Here is a 25,992-nt window from a genome sequence, read left to right as displayed (position 1 = left end):
ATGCCAGTGCTCGGCTGACGGACCTCCAAAAGGAGTTTAACCTGCCCAAGAACCGCCTAATCTGTGACATGCCCACCAGGTGGAACTCAACGTTGGCCATGCTGCAGCGGCTGCACACGCAGCAGAGGGCCATCAATGAGTACCTGTGCAATTATGGCACCAGGACAGGGTCAGGGGAGCTTGGTTTTTTTTCCCCACGCCAGTGGGCCATGATCAGGGATGCATGCACTGTCCTGTCACCATTTGAGGAGGCCACGAGGATGGTGAGCAGTGACAGTGCATGCATCAGTGACACTGTCCCCCTTGTCCACCTGTTGGAGCACACGCTGCGTGGAATAATGGACAGGGCACTTGAGGCAGAACAGAGGCAGGAAGAGGAGGACTTCCTTAGCTCTCAAGGCCCCCTTTATCCAGACAGTGTTCCTGCGTGCCCGCCGATCACACAGGAAGAGGACGAGGAGGAAGAGGAGGAGGAGGAGGAGGAAGATTGTGTCAGTATGGAGGTGGGGCCTGGCACTCAGCATCAGCAGCAGTCTTTAAGGGATCAGTCCCAAGAAACACATGGACTTGTACGTGGCTGGGAGGAGGTGGCTGCGGACCATGTCGTCCTTAGTGACCCAGAGGACTCCGGACCGAATGCCTCAGCAAACCTACGCTGCATGGCCTCCCTGATCCTGCAAAGCCTGCGTAAGGATCCTCGTATTCGTGGTATCAAGGAGAAGGACCAATACTGGCTGGCAACCCTATTTGATCCACGTTACAAGGGTAAGGTTGCGGACCTTATCTTGCCATCGCAGAGGGAGCAGAGGATGAAACATCTTCGGGAGGCCTTGCAGAAAGGTCTGTGCAACGCGTTCCCAGAGACTGGGAGGTTACAAACTCCTGTTTCTGGACAACGTGTTGCTGAGGCTTCGGTCAGTCAAAGAAGGAGCGGTAGAGAAGGTGGCCGTCTGACCGATGCGTTCAGACAATTTTTTGGTCCGCAGCCCCAAGGTATGATCGGTTCCAGCAACCATCGCCAGCGTCTGTTTTACATGGTGCAGGAATACCTAGGGGCAAGATCAGACTTGGACACCTTTCCCACCGAAAATCCTCTGGGTTACTGGGTCTTGAGGATGGATCACTGGCCAGAGCTTGCACAGTATGCAATTGAGCTACTGGCCTGTCCTGCATCCAGCGTTCTTTCGGAACGCACATTCAGTGCTGCTGGAGGCGTGGTAACCGATCACAGGGTGCGTCTGTCCACTGACTCGGTCGATCGACTGACCTTCATAAAAATGAATGAGTCTTGGATCACCACCAGCTACCAAGCACCTGATGCTGATGTAACCGAATAATTTTTTTTGAAATCTCAGATCCCTTCAAAGACTGCCTATGCTGATGCTGAGTGACTATCCCTGAGTAATTATCCTCTTCCTCCTCAATCATCACGCTGATAGCTTGTAAGAACATTTTTGGTTCTGGGTGCCACCACCAGTGCCTAAGGCACAATTTTTCAGCCCCTGTTTAACAGGGGCGTGTAATTACGATTTTTGATGTAATACTTTGCAGCAGGGCTCGTTCCTGCATTCCAACTAGAGTGTCTGTGAGGGGTTGCAGTGTTGTGGCACCAGCACCAGTGCCTAAGGCCCAATTTTTCAGCCCTTGTTTAACAGGGGCGTGTAATTACAATTTTTGATGCAATACTTTGCAGCAGGGCTCGTTCCTGCATTCCAACTAGAGTGTCTGTGAGGGGTTGCAGTGTTGTGGCACCAGCACCAGTGCCTAAGGCTTAATTTTTCAGCTCCTGTTCAACAGGGGCATGTAATTACAATTCTTGATCTAATATTTCACAGCAGAGCCCTGTGATGGCTTACAGTGTTGTGGCCACAGCAACACCTAAGGCCCAAATTTCTGCTGAGTATATAGGGCAGGACCCTACTTTCAAACAACTAACTTACAAACGACTCCTACTTGCAAACGGAAGGAGACAACAGGAAGTGAGAATAAATCTACCCCTAGGAAGGGAAATTCTCTCCTGTAAGAGTTAATATGGGAAAAACATTTCTCCTTTCCACTGATGCTTTCCAATCCATTGGGACAAAAAGTGAGGTGAAATCTTCTGAAGAGGAGGAAAGACAGCAAAACAAATGTCACAGGGGTGATAACCCTTCCCTATGTTTTCCAAAAAGCTTAAAAAAGATTTTTTGGCTGGAGCTAAACACGTTAAAAATGTACCCGTTCAAAATTACAAAGAGATTCTACTTAACAACAAACCTACAGCCTGTATACTGCTGTTCAGAGTATATAGGGCCTGGTGGCCCCACACCTTTCCTTATTTTAATTTGGGTGCGGGGTTCCCCTTAATATCCATACAAGACCCAAAGGGCCTGGTAATGGACTGGGGGGTACCCATGCCGTTTGTCTCACTGATTTTCATCCATATTGCCAGGACCCGACATTACATTAAACCCGCAAGCAGTTTTAAATGAGATTTTTTCCTTTAAAAATGACATTTGGTGCAGGGACTGTTCTAAACACGGGAAACACGCGTCACTTTACAGGCATACTATAGACACCCCTCAGGTACGATATTTAAAGGAATATTTCACTTTTTTTTTTTTTACTTTAAGCATCATTAAAATCACTGCTCCCGAAAAAACGGCCGTTTTTAAAAGTTTTTTTTGCATTGATACATGTCCCCTGGGGTAGGACCCGGGTCCCCAAACCCTTTTTAGGACAATACCATGCAAATTAGCCTTTAAAATGAGCACTTTTGATTTCGAACGTTCGAGTCCCATAGACGTCAATGGGGTTCTAACGTTCGTGCGAACTTTCGGTCCGTTCGCAGGTTCTGGTGCGAACCGAACTGGGGGGTGTTCGGCTCATCCCTAGTCTTGACACTCTGGGTCTATTAAAATCGAAAAGAAAGCATTAGCCAGGTCTATCGCAGCATGATATTCTCCTGCATTTTTAGCAATTTTCTCAACAATTGAGATCATATCGGTACAGCTGACTTCAATGGAGGTGCCACTTTGTTTAGACCTCTGTAATCCACAGTCATTCTATATGTGCCATCAGGTTTCTTTACTGGGAACACCGGAGACGAGAAAGGACTTACAGCAGATCTAAGGATCCCTACTCTCAACAGTTCTTGAATAGTCTCCCCAATTTCTTTGTGGCCTCCAGGAAGTCTGTACTGCTTGAGACGGACTGGCTTCTCTGGTGAAGGAATGTAGACAGGGGTCCATTTCGCATGACCTCTGACCACAGCCTTCACCGCCTTAACCAGATACGCTTTATCAGGATACCCGAATGTGAATGTACCTCTTTCAGTCTGAATTGACTGACCTTGAAGTACATCCCTCCCAAGAATATTTTTGGGCAACTCTGATACCAAAACATTTGTCATAAATCCTGATCCCTTGCCAATAGCCAGTTTCACCCGTATCCTAACTGCTGGTGTAGTTTGCCCTCCCAAACCTTCTACATAAATCAATTCTCCTTTGTGATGGGAAGGATTTCCTTGCAAAAGTCTAACTTCGGCTCCGCTATCAACTAAAGCCATTACATGTGTAGGAGAAGATGACTTCCCCCACCATACAGTGACAGGTGCATATGGGCGTCGTTCTCCTGCTGTCACTGCCCTCACGACTATTACAGGAGACTCACCTTCCCTTCATAAAGGATAAGAAACCTCCCAATCCCCTTTTCTGATTCTCTCTAATTCCTCCCCAGGATAAAGGGATTTGGGTTTGGGTTCATGTTCAGTTTTGGGAATTGGTTTGGGGTTAACAGGAGGGGTCTGTTCTGTTTTCTCTAAGTCCAGGCTGATGTTATCTTCACTAGGAGTAGTGTTTCTAACCCTGACAGTTTTCCCTACTAAATGTTTCCACCTCTTCAGCATTTCTGCAGTAGAAATCCCATCTATCTCATCTTTAGGTACTTCTGCCTTTAATAGGTTCACCCACATTTCTTTCCTAGAAATGAATAGCCTGGTTTTCTCTTCACCTCCTGTCTTCTCTACCCCATTCCCTTTCTTCTCTGTTCTTTTCTGCTTGTATTCTTCATGTCTGGCCTTGACCTTATCTACTGCCCTGACAGGTTTTGTTTTAGTCTCCTCTAGCTCCCCCAACTGGCTTAAAAGGGTTGTGGCTTCATGAATCTTGCATGTTTATTTATGCCTCCCAACAAGGACCATAATGGAGCCCTGAGATTAAATGGGGCAGACTTCATCAGCTTAGAGCACAGAGCAGACGTAAAGGATTCCATATATGGACCCATCCATTCTGGAAACGTATTTAATCCGGTTATACAACCCATCTCACATAACCTGGAAATACCCTCTCTTATTGCTCTCCATGAGTAGGTATTTTCCAGGTCAGTAGGACTAGCGTATACTCGGACTATTCCATCTCTCACAAGGTCTAACAGTGAAAAATTCACGCTAAACTCGCTGGCTTCTCACATTGACTGACACAATTGGGGATCATGGGTTAACACTCCCATAGTCACTGCTTCCATACCTGACAAAGCAACACTGTCCGCCCCTTCATCCCATAAGCGTAGGAGCCAGGTTAATAGGGGCTCCCCAGACCTTTGTTTGTATTGTTTTGCCAGCTCATGGATTTCAGTTTGTGTAAACTCCCATACTTCTTCAAATTCAACATCTCTGGGGTTGCGATAATGCACCTCCCCATCTGCCATATCCTCTCTATCATGTTGCCATTTCCTATGCTTAGTAATGAGAGGTCTGGCATACTTTTTCTTTCGCGCTAGCAGATCATCATGCGAAATATCAAACTATCTCCTCATGCTCACTATCATTTGAGGTGAGCACATCCTCACAATCCCAATTTTGGGATGTGACAATGGCACGTACCCTGACTTTACTAACAGGTTTACGGCCCTTCCTTTTCCTTAAGGCATTAATTGATTTGGTCATGAGGGCTGCCCACAGCTCTTGCAAATCATCAGCCCGACTAGTGGCTGAACGTACACACTCTGAAGTAACTGCTAGCTGGTCTTTTAATACCTTAACTTCTGCCTCTGCCTTCTCCCTTCTATGTGATTCGGTGTAAATAGCATGAGGAAAATACCAGCCCACTGTGGACACTGTTCTCTTCTCTTTTTTACTTAAATCCAACCCCTTAAGGCTAAAATCTACAAAATGATCTGAGACTTTATCACCCCAAGTCAGCTTCAAGGGAGAAGCATACTTCACAAATTCTTTAGCAAGAGGCTCCCACTCATTGTCTCTGGCCCAGATAGGTAAGCTGCACACTTCCTTCTGGCCACCAGAACCCTCTGCAGCCTTGCTTTTCCTAAACAGCTTATGCAGCATTTTACCTAGCACAAGCTACACAACACACTACAGAAAACCAGGTCTGCTTCAATTGAATTATAGCACAGATTGCGGCACGAGCCCCCAAATGTTTTGCTTGCACTTATCTAGTAAGGTTACTCTGTGGTATAAGCAAGGAAGCTAAGACTTCTGCAGTGTGTAAATGTGCTTTTACCATACAAAGATGCTGTACATACAAAACTATTAGAATCTTAGGAATACAATACAAGACTGACAGATATCTATAACAAGCAAAATGCCTAGCAAATGAACAGCCTATGGTCTATATCAGTACAAATACACTTAAAGGTTACTTATCTTCTGTTACTGTATGTTCGTGATCTCCATTGGCAACGATTCTTCTGGAGGAACAGGCAGCTTTCTTCTATCATGGGTGGCTTCTGATCTTACAGCATGATGGTGTGTGTGTCCCTGTCTCTACTCACCCCTTTTATGTGTCAGGCTATTTACCATAGTTACCAAACAACAGAAAACATACCTGTTTACTGTAGCTGTAGAAACAATGAACTGTTGAAAACTGTCAATTGAATACAAAAATGGTATCTATGTACCTATTGTCTACTCAAGCCAACACCTGACAGTAATCTAACAGTCATTCTTTCAGTTTGAGAGCTGAAAGAACCTCAAACAAATAAATCTCTTACTTGTGCACTGTAGCTATAGAGACAATAGCCTGTTGAAAACTGTCAATTGAATACAACAATGATATCTATCCCCATTATGTGAAACAGCATTTGTTTGAGAAATCTACTGAAGCCAAAAAACTGACAGTAATCTGACCAACTCACAATTGTAATATTGTCCCATGTATCTTATGTCTGATTAATATAATTATCTCTTCCCCTTGCTTATCCTTGATCAAGTCTTCGTTTAACCTCCTTGCATAAGACTGTCTCTGCATCCCTGGTACCCTCATTTTCATGGTCAATGGTGCATGATCTGATAGTGTAGTTATTTCTATATTTGTTGCAATTACCAAATCCAATAATCTATGCTCTACCATTATGTAGTCAATCTTAGAGTACGTCCCATGCACCGGGGAGTAGAATGTATAGTCTTGAGTTTTAGGATGTTGTATTCTCCATACGTCTACCATCTGATATTAATGTAGCTTCTGTTTTTTCGCTTTTAATTGAACGTTCCTAGTCTCCTGTGCACGGGACGTACTACCCAGGCCCATATTCATACAAGAGTTCCAATCTTCATCCATTATCAATTTCCCTTTTTTTTTAAAGTCCAGTAACTTTCCCTTCACCTCTTTCAGATAGTTTGTTGGGTTTCTATTGGGGCAATATATATTTACCAATGTACACTCCATTTTGTATAACCTCCCTCTTAGGAAGAGATATCTTCCCTCGGGATCTATCCTCCAATAGAAACCGAACACCTTCTCCTTACCAATTGCCACCCCCTTTGACCTTTTTGACATCTAATCACCATAGTACCATGTGCAAAATTGTTTTGAGTATAGCTTAACATTTGTTTTGTGACATATACTGTATGTGTCTCTTGTAGGAATACTACCCCGGCCTTATATTGCCCAATCTCTTTCAGGATTTTATGTCTCTTTATTGGCGTATTTAACCCTCTTACATTATATGTCAAAAAATTTTATTGATGTCATAATTTACTCTTTAAGGTTCCCCCTGTCACGTACCTGGTATCAGAGCCCAACTGTAAAAGGACAAAAAATATTTGGGGGGCACACCCTACAATGCGTTTAAATCCAAGATGGTGCTGCTATAAGACCTACAAACAGTACAAAAAAATATTTTACAGCGCACACATTCAAGAATGACATTTCCTGTAAGGTTGGTTAAAAACACCTGAACATATTCAAAAAAATAGGGGGGTTTGGTCACACTATATGGTCATATAGTGCTAAGCCCACTTACTGCGACAAATTACCCCGAATTAATGGGTCCTACTCTTGTAGTAGAATGGAAGATCCTTTGTCTCAACCATGGGAGCTGAACTCCTCTATGTGGGAGAACTGAAGGGGATACATCCTATGCACTGGTGGCCACTAAATAAGAAGTAATGAGGAGGGGGAGGGGTGCTCTAGCCCAAAAAACCTGGTCAAGGTCTATTACAATATACAAAAAGCACCATCTTGAATTTAAACGCATTGTAAGGTGTGCCCCCCAAATATGTTTTTGTATATTGTAATAGACCTTCACCAGGTTTTTTGGGCTGGAGCATCCCTCCCCCTCAGAAGGCTCTGAAGAAGAAAGGACACCTTCTAAATGCGTCAGCCAGCAGTGGTTCGTACGTCCTCTTCCTAGGACCTGGAAACTGCTACCAGTGGACCAATTGCTTTAGGATTGCTATAAGCTCGACTTTTTTCCACCTTTGTGAGTAGATTTTAATCATGTTTTTAAATAAATATACTAAAGGATAATGCACTAGGCTGGTGCGCCCTCTTTCTTTCTTTTCCTTTTACTAATAGGATATCCCCATCCTAGAGGGCAGCAAGGCCGAAATTCATTGTCCATTTTGAATTCTTTGGATCATCTAGCTTACACACCTGTGCGCAAGAGTATTTGCTTCTGTAGTACTTATAGCAGCACCATCTTGAATTTAAACACATTGTAGGGTGTGCCCCCCCCAGATATGTTTTTGTATATTGTAATAGACCTTGACCAGGTTTTTTGGGCTGGAGCACCCCTCCCCATCTTCATTACCTCTTATTTAGTGGCCACCAGTGCATAGGATGTATCCCCTTCAGTTCTCCCACATAGAGGAGTTCAGCTCCCATGGTTGAGACAAAGGATCTTCCATTCTATTACTAGAGTAAGGGGCAAACCCCCGGATGCCTAACAGGTTCTTCTTATCAGGGTTAACAAGAAAAAAGGCACAAACTAACCTTCTTGCATGGATATTGCATGCACGCTCCCAGGAATTGTCCTCCAGGCCGTATCCCTTCCATTTAACCAGAAATTGTACCTGATTTCACCTTCTTCTGCAATCCAAGATAGCCTCCACTTCATATTACTCATTTCCATCAATCAAAACGGTGGTTCCGGTGGTTTAGGTCCTCTGTCAGGGAAAGGATCAGGTACTGCAGGTTTCAGTAGCGAAACATGAAATATAGGATGTATTTTAAATGAGTCAGGTAAAGACAGATCATATGATACTTCATTTAACCTCCTCTTCACCAGGAAGGGACCAGTAAATTTGGGTGCCAACTTCTTCGATGGACATTTCAACTTAAGATTGGTTGTGGAAAGCCATACCTGATCACCCGGCTGTAGGTTCAGTTCTCCTCTCCTTTTCCTATCAAAAGCCTTCTTATTGTCAGCTTGCGCTTTGGCCATTGCTTCCTGCAAGATCTTATTATTGTGGTTGAGGAAATCCATGGTATTTTGCACTGCTGGATCTGTAGACTCTGAAATGAAATCAGGCAAAAATTATAACTGGAAACCATAATTAGAAAAGAAAGGGGATTGACCTGTAGCTGAGTGATTGGCATTGTTGTAGGCAAATTCTGCTAATGGCATTAAGCATACCCAATCATCTTGAGCAAAGGATGTGAAACACCGGATGTACTGTTCGAGCGTTTGATTAGTCCTCTCTGTTTTCCCATTAGTTTGGGAATGGTATGCTGAGGACAATGCCAACTCAATTTTCAACACTTTACATAGGGCTCTCCAGAAGCGTGAGGTGAACTGTACACCACGATCAGACGTGATGTTTGCAGGGACCCCATGCAATCTAACAGTCTCCTTAATGAACACTCGGGCTGTTTCCATAGCAGATGGGGTACTCTTTAAGGGCAAAAAATGGGCCATCTTGGTTAATCGGTCCACTACAACAAAGATTGCCGTGCATCCCTCAGCAGGTGGGAGCTCCACTATAAAGTCCATAGAGATAATCCCCCATGATTTATCAGGAATGGGTAGAGGTTTCAGCAGGCCCCAGGACTTACTTCTCGCTGTCTTGTTCTGAATAAAAACAGAGCATGAATTCACATATTTCTTACAGAATCCTTCTAGGTCAGGCCACCAAAAAGTACGTCATACGAGTTCAAGAGTCTTATGTATGCCAAAATGGCCTGCCAGGGGATGATCATGGAACATCTTTAGGACCCCCACTCGCAAACTCTCAGGAACAAAAATCTTGCCTCCTTTCCAAAGCAGGCCATCTTTAGGGGGTAGTATCACCCCAGGGGGGCTGAGGATGTTTATGGAAGCTTGTTTGAGTTGTGACAAAAGATCTGTCTGCAGAAGTAGGAAGTTCCTTGTAGGCAGGATGGTATCTGGTGCTGACAAGTCCTTGGGGTCATCGTACATACGATAGTGCGTCTGGTTTTGTATTTTTTGATCCAGGTCGGTAGGTTATGTGAAAGGAAAAACCAGTAAAAAACAGGTCCCATCGAGCTTGTCCTGGCTTCAGTCTTTTGGCAGATCTTGAATACTCTAAATTTTTATGGTCAGTATATATCAGTATGGGAAGGTTAGCGCCTTCCAACAAGTATCTCCACTCCTCCAGTGCTGCTTTGATGGCTAATAGCTCACGATCTCCTACGTCGTAATTTTTTTCTGCTGGAGAAATTTTCCATGAGAAGAAGGCCACAGGATGCATCAAGGCTTTAACCCCTTGACGTTGGGAAACAACTGCCCCCACTGCTGTTTCGGAAGCGTCCACTTCGAGGATATAGGGTAAGGACGGGTCAGGGCGGCTGAGGATAGGAGCCGAGGTGAAGAGTTTCTTTAGCGTTTCGAAAGCGCTCTGTGCCTCAGAGTTCCAGCAGAATTGTAGGTTTTGTTTGATTAGTTGTGTTATTGGGGTGATGATGGCAGAGAACCCTTTAATGAACTTCCTATAAAAGTTCGCAAAACCTACGAAGCGTTGTACCCCCTTCTTGTCTGTGGGTACAGGCCATTCCAGTATGGGGGACACTTTTTGGGGATCCATTTCAACTCCTGCTGTAGACAGACAGTCCATGCATCTTTGGTCACAAGGGAATATGTTGCTGGGCGGCAAAGTTTAAGTCAATAAAGCAACTGCATGCTCCGGAGTCCACAATAGCGTTAACGGGAATTGTCTTTTCTGGAAACTGAACTAACAGAGGAAGGGTAAGGTAGGCTGACTGGGCAGGTAGCATTGTGAGGTTAGTAGGATAAAGCTTCCTCATCTTTGCAGGACACCCATGAACATAATGGCTGGCCTCTCCACAATACAGGCAAAGATTCTTCTGCAGGCGGCGTGATCGCGATCGCAGAGGAGATAATGTGTGGCGCATCAGTTGCATGGGCCTTGAAGCGGCAGATGCAGGGTTGATAGGACTTGAGCTGGCAAGGGGCCGAACAGGAGCCTTTGGTGTCATCCATACAGAGTGGGTCTGCTGGGTGCATCTTTCTGATTGGCGCTCACGGAGCCGCTGGTAAATCTGAATTACCAGACTGATAAGTCCTTCCAAGGTATCAGGTATTTCCACTTGGGCGAGTTCATCTTTCAAATTTTCAGATAGACCCATGCGGAACTGGTGCCACAGAGCTGCATTATTCCACTGGGTGTCTGCACTCCAGCATCTGAAGTCTGAAATATAGCCCTCAGCCATTCTGCGGCCTTGCTGGAGCTTCTGCTGTAGATGTACGTAATGGATCGTCATATAGTTGTGACATAGCATTGAGAAAAGACGACATGGTATGCGTCTGTATGTCGTCTAGTTCCAGCAACCGATGAGCCCAGGCTTGAGGATCCCCTTGTAGTAGTGAAATTATAAACCCCACTTTGGTGGATTTCAGCATGAAAGTCCAGGGTTGCAAAGCAAAATACAGCTGACATGCGTTGCGGAAGGCCCGAAACTTGATGCTCTCCCCAGAGAATTGAAGGATACTGGAACTGAGCTGAAAGGGAGTGTCTGAATTTGTCCCTCTAACTTAAGATACCCTTCATGTAGGGTCTGTACAGCTTGCGGGAGGGCTGCGAGGTGGCGGCCCACCTCCTCCATCTGTGAGACTCCTTCTGTAGGCTCAGTCATGGCTGTCTGATACTGTCACGTACCTGGTATCAGAGCCCAACTGTAGAAGGAGACCTCTCTTACAGCCCTGGCTCGGGGACCACTGGGGTTGCAACAGTGGTACAGGAGCGCAGTGCGGTAGGAGCGCCTGTATTATCCGTGGTAGCTGATGCAGATAAGTAGAGGTGATCCACCGGATGGTCTGGTTAGCAGAAGGAAGCGGTGGTATAGGTGTGGGTCAGCGATCCCTGGATCTAGGTGGAGCTGGATCAGGAACGGACTGAAGCAGAGTGAGACAAGCCGGGTCAGCACGGGCAACAGGTAGTACAATCAGCATTCAAAGAGTAGTCTGCAGGCAGGCAGAGGTTCGGCAACAGGAGATCAACAGGTTCAGAAGTAGCAGGGTCAAGGCAGGCCGGGTCAGGAGAGGAGAAGGCAGCAGTAGTCAACGAAGCAAGATCAGGTAATACAGCAGGTTCAGGATCAGACTCAGGTAAAGCTGCAGATCAGACAACATGTACGAGAGCAGCTGCTGGCCTTTTAAAGGGGAACTGGTGGCAAGCCGAGTTAGCGCACGTGCACCTGCCGCATGCTCCCACACATGCGAGCCTGCCGCGTGTCTCTGCGCACATTCACGCGCCGCTGCCTGATGGGGACATATATGCGCACGCGTGCACGCCTGAGTGTCTGTCCTGCCACAGGGTATCCCTGACACCCCCTTCTTTCTGGATGCTTACGCCCCCATTCTTAGCCTGTCCTAGCGAAAATGGAGTATCAATAAATGGGGTACATTCCCCTATTTTATTCTTATCATTTAAAATATCGAAGTTTTATGTTGGGTTGTTGCTGTTTTAACTTGCAAGGTTTTATATTGGGTAACTACTATACTTTCTTGCAGGGTGCTCCTTCCCCCCTGTACTCTCCCCCCTTCTCCCCCCCCATGGCCACTCACCGGCCCCTGACTCGCAGGTGGAGTCCCTCTCCATATCCTTCCTGCAGATCTCCTATCCTAGGGTGGAGCTCCGACCATGACCACCTACTTCCATTCCCCTGTCTCCTCCCCCCCAACGCAATGGGGGGGCGGGGGGGAACCAACCACCCACAGAAGCCCCGGGTTTTCCCAATAACCAGCCTCATTTTCTCCACCATCATCCACCACACCCACCCCAGAACCTTCTTAATTCCGTCTATCAGAGTCACTTCTCAGGCAGTCTCTTTTTTTTTTTTCCCCCTTTTTTTTTCTTCCCCCCTCTCTCCTTTTCTCGTGTTCTTCTTGCAGTAGAATTCTTCCTCTTTCCGACCAATCAGGGATATCTGGGATTTAGATATCTATTTTCTTACAAAATTCCTGTGAGTCCTCAGGGAACTTTAATCTCGCTGGTCTGCCTTCTTTCTGAGCTGTTAGAGATGCAGGGAACCCCCAACTATATTTGATGTTCACAGCCCTCAATTGATCCAGTAATGGTTTTAGAAGCTTTCTCTTTGCCAGTGTTTCTGCTGATAGATCTGCAAAAACTTGAAGATCCACTCCCTCATACTTCAGTGGCGGCTTGCCTCTCAGTCTACTCCAGATTTCTGCTTTATCTTCGTACAATTGAAACCTGACTATAACATCACGCAGAACATCCGCACTTAAATTTGTGGGTTTCCTGATCCTATGTACTTGATCGATCTTTAGCTCTTCATCTTCTCTTCTATCCAAGAGGGGATTAAATATTTTATTCATTATTTTTTTCAACTCTTCTCTCCTGTCTTCTGGGAGTGCCCTGATCCTCAAATTCTGCCTTCTACTTTGATTTTCCTGATTTTCCCGTTTATATTGCATTTCCCTCTGGCCAGCTTGCAGGGTTTTGACTTGTATTTTTAACTCTTTTATTTCTTGATCTTGCGTCTCTGTCTTTTACTTCTGTTTCCTCTACCCTCTTTAACAGTTGCCCCAGGTCATCCGGCATTGATGCAATTTCTGTCTTAATGGAGTTTTCTAATCTTAGGAACATCTCTGTTATTTCCAATTTAGTTGGCATTTGAGCGCTGATCTGTTCCTCCATTCTGCTTGTTTCTGCTTCACTTTCTATCGTGGTATCTGTACTGGCTTTTCCCTGTATCTCTCCTTTATTTTTCCCAAGGTCTTTTTTCTTTTCTTTAGTCCCCTGTTGTTTTTCAGATGCCGGGCTTTTTGGACTCCCCTCTTTTGTTAAGTACTTCTGAATCGTACTCATATTCAAGCTCTCTTTTGGGGTTTTGGGGTCCCTTTTACAGTTCTACCTCTCATGCTGGGTTTCTTGTTTGCTGCCTTTTTTCTCCCCAAGTTGATTTCCACTTATAGATAAAGTTTCTGCTTTCCAGGGTCTTTAAACGTTTGATATGCAATGCCTATTGATTTACACCTGTATTATTGTATCTTCTGTTTCCTTTCCTGGTTCGTTTCTGTATTTTTCTCCTCTCCTCCCTGACAGCAATATTCCCAAGTTGCAGCCGTAAGGCAAATTTACACGCAACCCTGCATTCTCCTTTTAAAGGGGTCCACCCCTGGGGGGCAACCACTTCACACAGGCGTCCTACTACCTTGGAGGTAGGCCTAAATCAGTATTGAGTTACTAATCCAATAAGATATATTTAGTTCATATAATGATACCTGAGCTCCGCTGAAAAATACAGGTTTTGCCCAATCAATGCAGTATGTTTAACACATTTGAGAATGCCTTACTTCATGATCATTCTGCATTAAACTTTTATATGCGTTTTTAAACAGCGATTTATTGCAGCTTACTTTTCATAACTTTGTTACACAGTTTCATCCACATTGTCACTCAAGTGCTGCTCCCCCTCAATCATCCACTGGTGGTGCTTAATATGCCATTTAAGCTTTACACCCAAAAAAAGAAAAAAGCAAAAATCTTTCTGCCAGCCGGCAGGTTAAGACAGATTTTAAGGTTCCACAGTCAATGAGATATATTGAATTCAAACACTAGTACCTGAGCTCCTCTAGGAAGTGCAAGTTTGCAATGTCAATGCAGTATGATGATAAGCTCTTATGGTAGTACCTTGTTTCAAATAACATATCATTCCTTGATTCCGTTATTGTCGTTTAAATTTTGCACAAAGAGATCATTCTATCAGGAGCAACAGGTTAGAGTAAGTATATATCTTCAAAGTCAATGACATATATTAAGTTCACTCAGTGATACCTAGGCTCCTCTGGGAACTGCCAGTTTGTAAAGTCAATGCAGTATTTTACACTCATGTGGTAGCACCTATGCTCAGATAATTACCACTCCAAATCGTTCAACCATTGATCTTTCCTAATGTACAAAGTAGGTTTTATACTAATCCTACTACCTGGATTCTAGGCCCTGGCCAGTACCCAGATGCCAGTTCAGTAAGGTATATTTTGTTCATATGATATCCCCTCCATTGCTGTAAGTTTGACACAATTGAAAACACCCTACTGCCTGGTCATTCTGCATTTAATTTTTATATGCGTTTTTCAGCAGCGACTTAACAACTTTCTTTTCAGAGCTTTGTTACACAGTTTCATCCACTTTATCACTCAGTTGCTGCTCCCACTTGGTCATCTACTGACAGTACTTAATATGTCGTTTACACTTTACATACACAGAAATCGTTCTGCCGAGCGGCAAACTGAAGCCAGTTTAGTATTTCAAAGTCCGTGATATACAGTGGGGATGGAAAGTATTCAGACCCCCTTAAATTTTTCACTCTTTGTTATATTGCAACCATTTGCTAAAATCATCTAAGTTCATTTTTTTTCCTCATTAATGTACACACAGCAACCCATATTGACAGAAAAACACAGAATTGTTGATATTTTTGCAGATTTATTAAAAAAGAAAAACTGAATTATCACATGGTCCTAAGTATTCAGACCCTTTGCTGTGACACTCATATATTTAAATCAGGTGCTGTCCATTTCTTCTGATCATCCTTGAGATGGTTATACACATTCATTTGAGTCCAGCTGTGTTTGATTATACTGATTGGACTTGATTAGGAAAGCCACACACTTGTCTATATAAGACCTTACAGCTCACAGTGCATGTCAGAGCAAATGAGAATCATGAGGTCAAAGAAACTGCCTGAAGAGCTCAGAGACAGAATTGTGGCAAGGCACAGATCTGGCCAAGGTTACAACAATTTCTGCTGCCCTTAAGGTTCCTAAGAGCACAGTGGCCTCCACAAACCTTAAATGGAAGATGTTTGGGATGACCAGAACCCTTCCTAGAGCTGGACGTCTGACCAAACTGAGCTATCGGGGGAGAAGAGCCTTGGTGAGAGAGGTAAAGAAGAACCCAAAGATCACTGTGGCTGAGCTCCAGAGATGCAGTCGGGAGATAGGAGAAAGTTGTAGAAAGTCAACCATCACTGCAGCCCTTCACCAGTCGGGGCTTTATGGCAGAGTGGCCCGATGGAAGTCTCTCCTCCAGTGCAAGACACATGAAAGCCTGCATGGAGTTTGCTAGAAAACACCTGAAGGACTCCAAGATGGTGAGAAATAAGATTCTCTGGTCTGATGAGACCAAGATAGAACTTTTTGGCCTTAATTCTAAGCGGTATGTGTGGAGAAAACCAGGCACTGCTCATCACTTGTCCAATACATTCCCAACAATGAAGCATGGTGGTGGCAGCATCATGCTGTGGGGGTGTTTTTCAGCTGCAGGGACAGGACGACTGGTTGTAATCGAGGGAAAGATGAATGCGGCCAAGAACAGGGATATCCTGGACGAAGACCTTCTCCAGAGTGCTCAGGACCTCAGACTGGGTCGAAGGTTTACCTTCCAATAAGACAATGACCCTAAGCACACAGCTAAAATAACGAAGGAGTGGCTTCACAACAACTCCGTGACTGTTCTTGAATGGCCCAGCCAGAGCCCTGACTTAAACCCAATTGAGCATCTCTGGAGAGACCTAAAAATGGCTGTCCACCAGGGATGAGCTTCGAGTTGGAGTCAAACTCACGTTCGACTCGAACATCGGCTGTTCGCCAGTTCGCCAAACAGCGAACAATTTGGGGTGTTCACGGCAAATTCGAAAGCCGCGGAACACCCTTTAAAAGTCTATGGGAGAAATCAAAAGTGCTTAAAGGCTTATATGCATGGCATTGTCATAAAAAGTGTTTGGGGACCTGGGTCCTGCCCCAGGCGACATGGATCAATGCAAAAAAAAGTTTTAAAAACGGCCGTTTTTTCGGGAGCAGTGATTTTAATAATGCTTAAAGTGAAACATCAAAAGTGTAATATTCCTTTAAATTTCGTACCTGGGGGGTGTCTATAGTATGCCTGTAAAGGGGCGCATGTTTCCCGTGTTTAGAACAGTCTGACAGCAAAATGACATTTCAAAGGAAAAAAAGTAATTTAAAACTATTCGCGGCTATTAATGAATTGTCGGTCCGACAATACACATAAAAGTTCATTGATAAAAACGGCATGGGATTTCCCCACAGGGGAACTCCGCACCAAAATGTAAAAAAAATTGTGGGGGTCCCCCTAAATTCCATACCAGGCCCTTCAGGTCTGGTATGGATATTAAGGGAAACCCTGCGCCAAATTTTTTTTAAAAATGGCGTGGGGGTCCCCCTCAAAATCCATACCAGACCCTTGAGGTCTGGTATGGATTTTAAGGGGGAACCCGCGCCAAAATAAAAAAAAACGGCGTAAGGTCCCCCCAAAAATCCATACCAGACCCTTATCCAAGCACGCAACCTGGCAGACCGCAGGAAAAGAGGGGGGATGAGAGAGCGCCCCCCCTCCTGAACCGTAGCAGGCCACATGCCCTTAACATTGGGAGGGTGCTTTGGGGTCCCCCCCAAAGCACCTTGTCCCCATGTTGATGGGGACAAGGGCCTCATCCCCACAACCCTTGCCCGGTGGTTGTGGGGGTCTGCAGACAAGGGGACCCCCAGATCCTGGCCCCCCCGTGTGAAATGGTAAGGGGTTACAAACAGTACCCCTACCATTTCACAAAAAAAGTGCCAAAAATGTTAAAAATGACAAGAGACAGTTTTTGATAATTCCTTTATTTAAAGTCTTCTTCTTTTCCATCTTCTTTCTTCTATCTTCCTTCGGTTTCTTCTACCATCTTCTTCTTCCTCTGATTCTTCCTCCGATCCTCTGCTTCTTGCTCCGGTGTTCTCGTCCGGCATCTTCCTCCACGGCATCTTCTTCCCTTCTTCGTTCTCGGGCCGCTCCACATCCATGATGGGAGGCTCCCGCTGTGTGACGCTTCTCGTCTTCTGACACTTCTTAAATAACGGAGGGCGGGGCCACCCGGTGACCCCGGCCCCCTCTGATGCACGGGGACTTGACGGGGACTTCCCTGTGGCATTCCCTGTGACGTCAGATGGGGCGGGGTCACCGTTATGTGACGGGTGACCCCGCCCCTCTTTTTATGACAATTTTAAGCCTTTTAAGCCTTTAAAATTAGCACTTTTGATTATTCATGTTCAAGTCCCATAGACTTTAACAGGGTTCGCGTGTTCGAACCAACTTTTTGCCTGTTCGAATGTTCTGGTGCGAACCGAACAGGGGGGTGTTTGGCTCATCCCTACTGTCCACCAACGTTTACAATCCAACCTGACAGAACTGGAGAGGATCTGCAAGGAGGAATGGCAGAGGATTCCCATATCCAGGTGTGAACAACTTGTTGCATCTTTCCCAAAAAGACTCATGGCTGTATTAGATCAAAAGGGTGCTTCTACTAAATACTGAGCAAAGGGTCTGAATACTTAGGATCATGTGATATTTCAGTTTTTCTTTTTTAATAAATCTGCAAAAATGTCAACAATTCTGTGTTTTTCTGTCAATATGGGGTGCTGTGTGTACATTAACGAGGAAACAAATGAACTTAAATTATTTTAGCAAATGGTTGCAATATAACAAAGAGTGAAAAAATTAAGGGGGTCTGAATACTTTCCGTCCCCACTGTAAATGGAATTCAGACAGTAATACCTGAGCTCCTCTGGGAGGTGCAAGAATGTGATGTCAATGCAGTATGATAAGTGATAGGACCTTAATTCAGATGATATATCATTCCTTGATTTAATTTTAGATGCGTTTTATCAGCGACTTATTACAACTTTCTTCATTCACCTGCGCTTCCACCCCTTACTGCTCCTTATTCATACCTTAGTTGCTGATTTCTTTTATCTTTTATCTGTTTCTTTGCCACTACTCCAGTCCCAGTAAGTCTCAGGCAGAACTCAATATAAAGACTGTTCCTTAAACACAAAGAATCCTTCCTTCTGGGAGAGACAGACAGATGCAGGTTTGCAAAGTTAAGTGTTTAGTTCATATTTTAGTACCTGGGATCCTCTGGTTTCACTTCCAGTTCTTCCAGCATTGTTCCCTGTTGTTGCTCTCCTCATCCCCTGCACTTTTCTCCTAGGCTCTGAAGGGACATCAAGGGGGGGAGCGACAGAGAAGGGGGGGCGGGCCGGCCGGAGAAACCTTTTAGGTGTGTTCCTCCATTTCTCCCTCCACGCCGAACACTCTGCTCTCCTTGCCTGCTCACGGTACCGCGCTCCTCAACTCTTGACCACCGCACTCATAGCTCACTACAGCCCAGTCTCGGAGGCTGTCATTCAGGGAGCTTGGCACAGCCTCTCACGCTGTTTGTCTCCTGCTGGTCCACCCGGAGCTCTCTCATGTGCTCTCGTCCGGTGCCATTGTCAGGCCCCTCCCCCAACACTACAGCGTCACATCCCCATTCCCCCTGGAGAGAGACTGTTGACCGCCCTGTCCAACGAGGCATAACATTGCCTTCCACATGCCGGTAGAGAGCTGGAATGGCCTTCAGTGAAAATAAATTGCGTTTTGGAACCTGCCACTGAGGTACAGCACATTCCACAAATTCAGAAGGGGGCAGAGTCTACCAGCTGAAAAGGCAGTTGCAGCGCTAGCAATTTGGCCAAGTTAGCATTCAGACACTGAGCATGTGGATGGCTGGGACCCAATTTCTTTTTCCGGTTTAGCAACTGGGGTAGGGAAAATTGCCTGCTAAAATCAGATGGAGGTGTACTGATAGATTGGCTGCAAGTACTTGGAACACCTATTGCTATACCTTCATTCCTCTCAGTGCAGGTTTTTGAGAGGACTGGAGGTATAGTGGGGTTGGAGATCCCAGATGAGGAGCAAGAAGAAGTCCGCCTTTTTTCTGATGTGGGTCTTTCAAGTGCTGTTGCCACCGGACTGCATGGGAGGTCGTCATATGTCTGGTCAAGCAAGTGATGCCCAAGTGGCTGCTGTTCTGGCCACGCTTGATCCGCTTCAGACATGGGTTGCAAACAGCAACGGTGCGATCTGCTGTCAAAAAAGGCCCACACCAAGGAACTTTTCAAAATCAGTGGGGAGTCAGCAGCGCCCTGCACCTGCGGAGCTCTTTAGTGTGATGCAGTAGGGTGGCTGCCCTTAAGCTGCCCCCTAGAGGACATCCTGCCTCGTTGGAGTTGTGCCTCCTCCTCTTCTATCAGGCACCCAAGTAGAGTCAGACTCCCTCCTCATCACTGGAGCAAACTTGGCAGTATGCTGCGGCTGGGGGAACATGACTGCCAGTTTCTAGTCCTTCTTGGGCACCCCCTCTCTCTAGGCTCACATTATTCCTTTCCTCAACCTGGGAAGCAACATCTGAGCCTTCGAATCGCTGCGCATCCTCCATCAGCATGTACCGGACACTGTGGTCAAATAGTTTGGGGGACTCCTCCATGCATGATGGTAAGGCTAGGGAAGGAGTGACTGTGGTCAAGGAGCCGGTGGAATAGGCCGCTTTGGCAGCTGCATTGGAAGGGAATCTACTCTGAGCCTGGGTGACAGAGGATGAGGATGAGGACAGCTTTGTTATCCACTCCACCAACTCTTCTGCATGTTCTGGCTCAATAACACGGCCAGCAGCAGAAAAAAAGGACAAGCGTGCCCCACTGCCACCTGCAGAGGATGCACCATGTCCGTGACCAGCACTGTTGACTGTAGACACAGAGCCTGCTTGCCCTCTTTTAGTGGCCTGTGAGTGTCTGCCTCTCCTTGGTGGCCTTCCAGACATGATGTATATTTTGTTTGGCAACACCACACTGCACTGTATTGTGTAATGTGTACACCACCAGAAAGTAGTAGCAACTGCACTACGGATGCACTGTATTGTGTGATGTGTACACCTCCAGAAAAGAAGTAGCAACTGCACTATTGCTGCACTGTATTGTATAATGTTTACACCACCAGAAAAGTAGTAGCAACTGCACTACGGTTGCACTGTATTGTGTGATGTGTACACCGCCAGAAAAGTAGTAGCAACTGCACTATGGCTGCACTGTATTGTGTGATGTGTACACCTCCAGAAAAGAAGTAGCAACTGCACTATTGCTGCACTGTATTGTATAATGTTTACACCACCAGAAAAGTAGTAGCAACTGCACTACGGTTGCACTGTATTGTGTGATGTGTACACCGCCAGAAAAGTAGTAGCAACTGCACTATGGCTGCACTGTATTGTGTAATGTGTACACCACCAGAAAAGTAGTAGCAACTGCACTACGGTTGCACTGTATTGTGTGCTGTGTACACCACCAGAAAAGTAGTAGCAACTGCACTACGGTTGCACTGTATTGTGTAATGTGTATACCACCAGAAAAGTAGTAGCAACTGCACTATGGTTGCACTGTTTTGTGTGCTGTGTACTGCCCTACGACTGCATATATATATATTAAATACACTGCCTGAAGTAGATTAGAAATAGTATACCACGGAATGAACTGTAGATATAGGCTGCTACACTGACTGGATGCTGCAGAGTATATATACATATATATATATATATATACATATATATATATATATCAATCAAATACACTGCCTGAAGTGGATTAGAAATTGTACACCATGGAATACACTGTAGAATGTAGATCTCTAGGCTACACTGACTGGATGCAGAGTGTGTATATATATATATATATTAGACAGACTGCAGTGTTGGCTGGTGAAGTTTTAGGATGGGGGGTGCCAGACCACGCCCTTCCTTTTTGACCCCTCCCACTGTGAAAATACACATGGTTTCTGTGAAATAGTGGGCGTGGCTTAAATGGTGTGGCTCTAAGGGGGTGTTATTAGCGTCTGAGATGAACGAGGGATGGAGGGAAAGGGAGGCGGAAAGGGAGGCAGAGAGGGAGGGACAGGAGGCCCAGATCCTACATAACAATAGAAATATGTGTATTCTAGAAAGTTTAACAATCAGCAGATAAAGATTCTCCAAACACCTGGTGTTAGCACTTCAATAATACTGGCACCATGGTTGTTATGGTGTCAGGATGATTGAAGCCCATTATTTCTATTGTTACATTGTAATATAAAATGAAATCATTCAACTCACCATAATGCAGAATCAGTGGGAGCCCTGAGTGTGTCACCTGCCACGTTGCCTGCCACCATCAGGTGTCCCTAGCAGAATCCGTCCATACATCAGGTGCGCCCAGTGGAATCCATCCTTACATCAGGTGCCCCCAGCAGAGTCCCTCCTTACATCAGGTGCCCCCAGCATAGTCCCTCCGTACATCAGGTGCCCCCATCAACAGAGTTCCTCCTTAATCTGAGTCCCCAGCAGAGCCCCTCCTTACATCAGTGTCCCCATCAGCGTAGTCCCTCCTTACATCAAAGTACCCATCAGCAGAGCCCCTCCTTACGTTTATTTATTTCAGTTACTTATATAGCGCCATCAATTTACGCAGCGCTTTACATATACATTGTACATTCACATCAGAGTCCCTCAAGGAGCTTACAATCTAAGGTCCCTAACTCACATTCATACATACTAGGGACGATTTAGACAGGATCCAATTAATCTACCAGCATGTCATTGGAGTGTGGGAGGAAACCGGAGTGCCCGAAGGAAACCCACGCAGGCACAGGGAGAATGTGCAAACTCCAGGCAGGTAGTGTCGTGGTTGGGATTCGAACCAGCGACCCTTCTTACTGCATAGGCGAAAGTACTAACCACTACACCACTGTGCTGCCCACATCTGTGTCCCCAGCGGAGTCCCTCCTTACATCAGTGTCCCCAGTGGTGCCCCTCCTTACATCAGTGTCCCCTTCAGCGGAGCCCCTCCTTACATCTGTGTCCCCAGCGGAGCCCCTCCATACATCAGTGTACCTATCAGCTGAGCTGCTCCTTACATCTGTATCCCCAGCAGAGTCCCTCCTTACATCAGTGTCCTCAGCGGTGCCCCTCCTTACATCAGTGTCCCCATCAGCGGATTCCCTCCTTACATCAGTGTCCCCATCAGCAGAGCCCATCCCTCCTTAAATCAGGTGCCCCAGCAGAGTCCGTCCTTACATCATGTGCCCCAGCAGAGTCCCTCCTTACATCAGGTGCCCCCAGCAGAGTCCCTCCTTACGTCTGTGTCCCCAGCGGAGTCCCTCCTTACATTTGTGTCCCCAGCGAAGTCCCTCCTTACATCAGTGTCCCCAGCAGAGCCCCTCCTTACATCTGTGCCCCTATCAGCAGAGTTCCTCCTTACATCTGTGTCCCCAGTGGAGCCCCTCCTTACATCAGTGTCCCCATCAGTGGAGTCCCTCCTTACATCAATGTACCCATCAGCGGAGCCCCTCCTGACATCTGTGTCCCCAGCGGAGTCCCTCCTTATATCAGTGTCACCAGGCGGTGCCCCTCCTTACATCAGTGCCCCCATCAGCGGAGTCCCTCCTTACATCAGTGTCCCCATCAACAGAGCCCCTCCCTCCTTACATCAGGTGGCAACAGCAGAGTCCCTCCTTACATCAGATGCCCCAAGCTGAGTCCCTCCTTACATCAGGTGCCCCAGCAGAGTCCCTCCTTTCATCAGTGTCACCAGTGGAGTCCCTCCTTGCATCTGTGTCCCCATCAGTGGAGTCCCTCCTTACATCTGTGTCCCCAGTGGAGTCCCTCCTTACATCTGTGTCCCCAGCGGAGTCCCTCCTTACATCAGTGTCCCCAGCGGAGCCCCTCCTTATATCTGTGCCCCATCAGCAGAGTTCCTCCTTACATCTGTGTCCCCAGTGGAGCCCCTTCTTACATCATTGTCCCCATCAGTGGAGTCCCTCCTTACATCAGTGTACCCATCAGCAGAGTCCCTCCTTACATCTGTGTCCCCAGCGGAGTCCCTCCTTACATCAGTGTCCCCAGCGGTGCCCCTCCTTACATCAGTGTCCCCATCAGCGGAGTCCCTCCTTACATCAGTGTCCCCATCAGTGGAGCCCCTCCTTACAGCTGTGTCCCCAGTGGAGCCCCTCCTTACATCTGTGTCCCAAGTGGAGCCCCTCCTTACATCTGCATCCCCAGTGGAGCCCCTCCTTACATCTGTGTCCCCAGCCGAACCCCTCCTTACATCTGTGTTACCAGCGGAGCCCCTCCTCACATCTGTATCCCCAGCAGAGCCCCTCCTCACATCTGTGTCCCCAGTGGAGCCCCTCTTTACATCTGTGCCCCCATCAGCAAAGTCCCTCCTTACATTTGTGTCCCCAGCGAAGACCCTCCTTACATCAGTGTCATCAGCGGAGTCCCTCCTTACATCAGTGTCCCCAGCGGAGTCCCTTCTTGCATCTGTGCCCCCAGAGGAGCCCCTCCCTATATCAGTGTCATCAGCAGAGTCCCTCCTTACATGAGTGTTCCCAGCGGAGTCCCTCCTTATGTCTGTGCCCCATCAGTGGAGTCCCTCCTTACATCTGTGTCTCCAGCGGAGCCCCTCCTTACATCGGTGTCATCAGCGGAGCCCCTCCTTTCATCTGTGTCCCCAGTGGAGTCCCTCCTTACATCTGTGCCCCCATCAGTGGAGTTCCTCCTTACATCTGTGCCCCTAGTGGAGCCCCTTCTTACATGTGTGTCCCCATCAGTCCTCTTTAAATGTGTGTCCCCATCAGTCCTCCTTACATGTGTGTCCCATCAGTCCTCCTTACATGTGGTGTCCCCATCAGTCCTCCTTACATGTGGTGTCCCCATTAGTCCTCCTTACACTTGTGTCCCCATCAGTCCTCCTTGCATCTGTGTCCCCATCAGTCCTCCTTGCATGTGTGTCCCCATCAGTCCTCCTTGCATGTGTGTCCCCATCAGTCCTCCTTGCATGTGTATCCCCATCAGTCCTTCTTGCATGTGTGTCCCCATCAGTCCTCTTTGCATGTGTGTCCCCATCAGTCCTCCTTATATCTGTGTCCCCATCAGTCCTCCTTACATGTGGCGTCCCTATCAGTCCTCCTTACATGTGTGTCCCCATCAGTCCTCCTTACATGTGTGTCCCCATCAGTCCTCCTTACATGTGTGTCCCCATCAGTCCTCCTTACATGTGTGTCCCCATCAGTCCTCCTTACATGTGTGTCCCCATCAGTCCTCCTTACATGTGTGTCCCCATCAGTCCTCCTTACATGTGTGTCCCCATCAGTCCTCCTTACATGTGTGTCCCCATCAGTCCTCCTTGCATGTGTGTCCCCATCAGTCCTCCTTGCATGTGTGTCCCCATCAGTCCTCCTTACATGTTTGTTCCCATCAGTCCTCCTTACATGTGTGTCCTCATCAGTCCTCCTTACATGTGGTGTCCCCATTAGTCCTCCTTACATGTGTGTCCCCATCAGTCCTCCTTACATGTGGTGTCCCCATCAGTCCCCTTTACATGTGTGTCCCCATCAGTAATCCTTGCATGTGTGTCCTCATCAGTCCTCCTTGCATGTGTGTCCCCATCAGTCCTCCTCGCATGTGTGTCCCCATCAGTCCTCCTTACATGTGTAAGAGACAGATGCGATATGAAGGAGGGCTGTGCTGCCTCCTTCATATCGCGTCTGTCTCTCTCTCCCCTTCAGCCTCTTCCTGTCTTTCTCTGTGTGTTCAGTGGAGAGGGGAGAGTCCTCCCCTCTCCACTGAACACAAGGGGATTAAGCGGCATCCATCTTTTTGTAGCCTGCAAGGCGCCGGAAGTGACTTTGTTCTCACATTGGCGGATGCTGACCGGTGCAATGGATCGCGCCGCAAAGCAGCTCCAAACCCCGCCCGGCGCCCGAACACAGTATATATATATTAAATAAACTGCCTGAAGTAGATTAGAAATAGTGCCTCGCGGAATGCACTGTAGAATGTAGATTTCTAGGCTACACTGACTGGATGCAGAGTGTATATATACTAGACTGACTGTATATAGATATTAAATACACTGCCTAAAGTAGATTAGAAATAGTACATCACGGAATGCACTGTGGAATGTAGATCTCTAGGCTACACTGACTGGATGCAGAGTGTGTGTATATATATATATATATATACACACACTGCCACTAACTGAATAACCTGCCTGCTGAAATCTAAATCAAGCTATGTCTCTGTCCATGCCAACAACACTACACAGGGCCGCCGTGCAGGCAGCCTTATATAGTGTGGGGAGTGGACTTAGTCCCCCTGAGCCAAGAGTGGCTCACCCTGCCTTTGGCCAATGGCTCTCTTAGCAGAGGATGCTGGGTCAGGTGCATGCTTTGGACAATCATCATGCAGCAATGCACTGCGATCTCGCAGTGCATTATGGGGCGTTCCGCGGGTGCTCGAATTTCCCACAAACGCCCCATAATGTTCAATTTTGGCAAACAGGCGAACACCCGATGTTCGAGTCAAACTCATGTTCATCCCGAAGATCAAGCTCATCCCTAATAGTTTCACAATGAGCTTAACAACA

Source organism: Aquarana catesbeiana, linkage group LG07 (assembly GCF_042186555.1).
Source record: "Aquarana catesbeiana isolate 2022-GZ linkage group LG07, ASM4218655v1, whole genome shotgun sequence".
NCBI lineage: Eukaryota > Metazoa > Chordata > Amphibia > Anura > Ranidae > Aquarana > Aquarana catesbeiana.
Note: the sequence above shows the minus strand (reverse complement) of the source record.